The sequence below is a fragment of the Canis lupus genome, chromosome 31, assembly GCF_003254725.2.
Source record: "Canis lupus dingo isolate Sandy chromosome 31, ASM325472v2, whole genome shotgun sequence".
NCBI classification, from domain to species: domain Eukaryota; kingdom Metazoa; phylum Chordata; class Mammalia; order Carnivora; family Canidae; genus Canis; species Canis lupus.
This window is the reverse complement of record NC_064273.1, coordinates 14,079,130-14,084,346: the sequence shown is the minus strand read 5'-3', so window position 1 is coordinate 14,084,346 and position 5,217 is coordinate 14,079,130.

The following is a 5,217-nucleotide window of genomic DNA, read 5'->3' as shown; positions in this document are numbered from 1 at the left end:
AAGAAGAACAAAACTGGAGGCATGAAACTCCTTGATTTCATACTGTATTACAAAAGTTATCAAAACAGCATAGCATTAATCAAAACATGGCATTATCATATAACAGACATATAGATCAATGGAACAGAATAGAGATCCCAGAAATAAACCCACACTATGTATCAATTAATTTATAACAAATAGGCAAAGATATGCAATGGGGAAAGGACAGTCTCTTCAATAAATGATGTTGGGAAAACTGGAAAACTGGATAGGCACGTGCAAAAGAATGAAGCTGGACCACTATCTTATACGTGAAAATTAACTCAAAATGGATTAAAGATTTGAATATAAAACCCAAGAGCATAAAACTCCCAGAAGAAAACATAGGTGATAATTCCTTGATATTTGTCTTATTGATGAGTTTTTGGATCTGATTTAAAAAGCAAAGGTAACGGGCAGCCCGGGTGGCTCAGCGGTTTTGTGCTGCATTCGGCCCAGGGCCTGATCCTGGAGACCTGGGGTCGAGTCCCTGCATGGAGCCTGCTTCTCCCTCTGCCTGTGTCTCTGCCTCTCTCTCTCCCTGTCTCTCATGAATAAATGAATAAAATCTTAAAAAAGAAAAACATAGGTAGCAAAAGCAAAGATAAATAAGTGGGACCATATCAAACTTAAAAGGTTCTGCACAGTTAAGGAAAACCACCAAGAGAATAAAAAATTAACCTACAAATGGGAAAAAATATTTGCAAAACATATATCTGATAAGGGATTAATATTCAAAATATATAAAATACTCTTATAAGTCAACTGCAAAAAAAAATCTGATTAAAAAATGGGCAGAGGATCTTAATAGACATTTTTCCAAAGAAGACATACAAATAGCGGGTGCATGAAAAGATGCTTAATATTTCTAAACATCAGGGAAGTGCAAATCTAAACTATAATGAAATGAGCTATCACCTCATACCTATTATCAAAAAGAAAAAAGATGACAAATGCTGTTGAGGATGTAGAGTAAAGGGAACCCTGTGCATGTTGGTGGGAATGTAAATTGGTGCAGCCACTGGAAAACAGTATGGAAGTTCCTCAAAAAATTAAAAATAAAATTAGCTTATGATCCAGGAATTCCACTTCTGGGCATTTATCTGAAGAAAATGAAAACACTAACTTGAATATGTGCATCCCCATGTTTATTGCAGCATTATTTATAATAGCCAAGATATAGAAGCAATGTAAATTTCTATTGATAAATGAATGGATAAAGAAAAGGTGGTATATTTTTGTAAGATAGAATATTATTCAGCCATAAAACAGAATGAAATCTTGCCATTTGCAACAACATGAATGGATGTTGAGGGCATCATGCTGAGTGAAATAGGTCAAAGACAAAAACATCACATGGTATCACTTATGTGTGAAAAAAAAAGTAAGCTCATATATAGGGAAAGCAGGTTGGTTGTTGCCAGAGGTGGAAGATAGGGAGTGGGTAAAATGGGTGAAGGGAGTCAGAAGGCACAAACTTTTTGTTTAAAATAAATGTCACAGTGATATAATGTGTAGCATTGTGACTATAGTTAAACTATTGCATATTTGAAAGTTGCTAAGAGACCAGATCTTAAAAGTTCCCATTACTAGAAAAAGAAAATTCTGTAATTATATATATGGTGATATATATTGGGGAAACTTATGTGGTGGTCATTGCATAAAATATAGAAATATCAAATAATTATGTTGTAAACCTGGAAAGAATACATTGTTGAATGTGAATTATAACTCAGTGAATTTTTTAAAAAGTCCTACTTGAACAAAGAAAACCTTGCACTATACATTGTAGTTAACATTATCAGTAGAGCAACACATAACCAATAGCTGCCCACAGAATACATTGGTTGGAACTTGATTGTGAAGTAACAGAATAGTCAATGTTTCTTACATGTTACCTGCAGTAAGGATCCACTTATTAGTCCTTTCTAGGATTGTTGCTAAAATTGGTATATGTGCGTAAGGAAAGTGGAGCTACAGAGAGAAATTCTAAGATGATTTTGTTGTCTTGAAATCCAGTTACACCGTTTCAGGCTTCGTTTCTGGATCCAAGATTTAAGAGCAGAATTTTCTCGAGGGATCTTATGAGGCTGCATGTTCATTTAAAAAGCTTTAGAAATAAAAATGTAAGTGAGGGCTATAATTTTTTTGAAATTTTCTTTTTCAACAGCTTTATTGAGATATAATTCACTTATCATATCATTCACCCACTTAAAGTGTACACTTCAGTGACTTTCAGTATAGTAGCTGACTTGTGCAACAATTGCCACAGTTGATTTTAAAACATTTTCATTACGCCAGCAGGAAACTCTGCACCCCTTAGTTGTTATTCTCCAACCTTCTCCCTGGACCCAGGCAACCCCTAACCTACTTTCAGTCTGTATGGATTTGTCACTGTGGACATTTCACATGAATAGAATCCTATAAAAAATGGCCTTTTATAACTAACTTCATTTTAGCATAATGTTTTCAAGGTTTTTTTTATGTTGCAGCATGAATCAATATTTCATTTTTTAAAAATAAGAAATAATAACATTCCATTGTATGGGTATAGCACATTTTGTTTATCCATTATCAGTTGGAGGATATTTGGGTGTTTCCACTCTTGGGCCATTATACATAATGATTTTATGAAAATTTGTTTTCAAGTTTTTGTGTGGACATATTTTCATTTTTCTTGAGTTTATACCTAGAAGCAGAGTTGTTGGTCCTATGGTAATTCTCCATTAATATTTTGAGAAGCTGCCAGAATGTTTTCTGAAGTGGCTGCCATTTTGTTTTCACCAGCAATATAAGAGAGTTCTGATTTCTTCACATCTTACTAGTATCCATTGTCTGTCTTTTTTATTTTAGCCATCCTTGTAGGAGTAAAGTGGTAGCTCATTGTGGCTTATATTTGCATTTCAGTAGTGATAAATGATGTGGAGGATCTTTTGATTTGTTTATTGGGTATTTGTTTTCATTCTTGGGAGAATTATCTATCCAAATCATTTGCCCATTATTCTAATTAGATCATTTGTCTCTGTATTGTTGAATTGTGCTTTTTGTATATGTTGGGTACAAGTTCCTTAGCAGATATATGGTTTGCAAATATTTCCTCACATTTTATGGAGTGTGTTTTTCTTTATTGATGATGTTCTTTGACATCAATAATATTGTATTATAATCATCAAACTTGCTATGAGACTTGATCTTAATTATTCCAACCACTAAAAAGAGATTATAATTATGTGACGTGATAGAGGTACTAATTATCACTGCAACGGCAATCATACTACAATATATAAATGCAACAAATTAACACGTTGTGCATCTTAAATTTATATAATGTTTTATGTCAAATATATTTCAATAAATAATAAATAAAAATTAAGGAAATTAGAAATATATTTTGAGGCACATAAATTTTTTATTTTGATGTTGTTTATACATCTGAAGTCGTATCTCAGAAACTGTTGCTTAATACAAGGTAACAATGATTTATTTCTATGTTGTTTTCTAAGAATTTTATAGTTTTAGCTCTTATATTACTGTATATTATGATGCATATTGAATTTATTTTTGCATATGGGGTGATATATATTTTAGGGGGTAGAGATAAAGGAAGTTTCCAAAAGAATTTTTATATATGAAAGTAGATTTATAGGATCCTGGGGGTCCGGCTAAGATTGCCTTTTGCCCTTAGCAAAGTATTAACGTCGAGGCAACTGAGTCCCTAGACGAAGATCACTCTGCCTGTTTCAAGGATTTTTCAGTGGGCTATAGGCAGTAAGGAAATTTAGTATTTTTTATTCTGCCTTTGTTTCCTATGTCATATATATACACACACACACACATTTTATATATTTTATATCTTTATGTCAGTACCACAGTCTCTTACTTATTGTAATTTTGTAGTAAGTTCAAACCAGGAAAAATGAGTGCTCCAACCTGTTTGTTTTTTTAAGATTGTTTTGCCTATTTTAGGCTTGTTGCATTGCCATATGAGTTTGAAGATTAGCTTCTTAGTTTCTGTAAGAAAGCAACTGAGATTTTGACAGGTATTGTGTTGAATCTGTATATTAATTTGAGGAGTATGGTCATCGTAACACTATCAAGTCTTCCAATTTATGAACATGGTGTCTTCCCATATAATTAGATCTTTTACTTCAAAAGTATTTTGTAGTTTTCAGCATACAAGCCTTGCACTTCTTTTGTTATTTCTGACTTTGTTCTTTTTGATGCTATTGTAAATGGAATTGTTTCCTTAATTTCATATCTGGAGTATTCATTGCTACTGTATAGGAAGGCAACTGTAGTTTGCATATTGATCTTGAAACTTACCTGAACTCATTTATTAGTTCTAAGAGCATTTGTGTGTGCCTGGGTGTGTGTGCATGTTCGTAAATTCCTTAGGATTTTTCTTTTTTTTTTTTTTCCATACAAGATCATATTATCTGTGAATAGAGATAGTTTAACTTCTTTCTTTTTAATTTGAAGGTCTTTTTATTACTTTTAATTACATAATTGCTTATATTTTTCTTTTATGGTTTTTGGTCATTTTTTTTTTTTTGTATTGGTATTGCTGCTTGAGGCAGCTGTGATGTTATATAATTACCCAAGATTTTATTTGTTTGATTTTTTTTTTTTTTTTTTAAAGAAATGCCCTGGAGAAAGTGCTTTTTACACTGAGGGGACTCTAGTCCAGTCAAATGAAGAGAAGCCTTGTGAAGGGACTTTTCAAGGAGTTAGCTGATAGGTTCAAATACTGGAAGTTCTCTGATGATGCCAGATTGGGGGAGACTCCAAAAACCCTTCTGCGCTTACTTTATTGAGTGTTAATCTGCTGTTTTTCACAACTACCATGTTTGAAAGGCTTGCTGATTTCCAAGATTATCGTGGAACTGGGGAAAGGAGACTGGAAGTAGGGTAAGTGAAAGTGCCACAAAACTCCCTACTGTTCTTACAAAGATTTATCTTTTTTCTTCATAAATGCTCCTTGGATTATTGTAAGCACTTGGTAAATTTCTAAATTTCTGAAAAAGTTGATTTTGACAATTCATCCAGTGTTTTTATTGCTTATATAAAGGAATCAAATTTTTAAGTTCTTTACTCTGCCATTCTGGAATTGCTTGTCTTTAAGGGCTGTTATTTTAAAACTACTTCTGAAAATAATCAGAAGGCACCCCCAATATTGCAGAAGCTTTTAATCTGTGG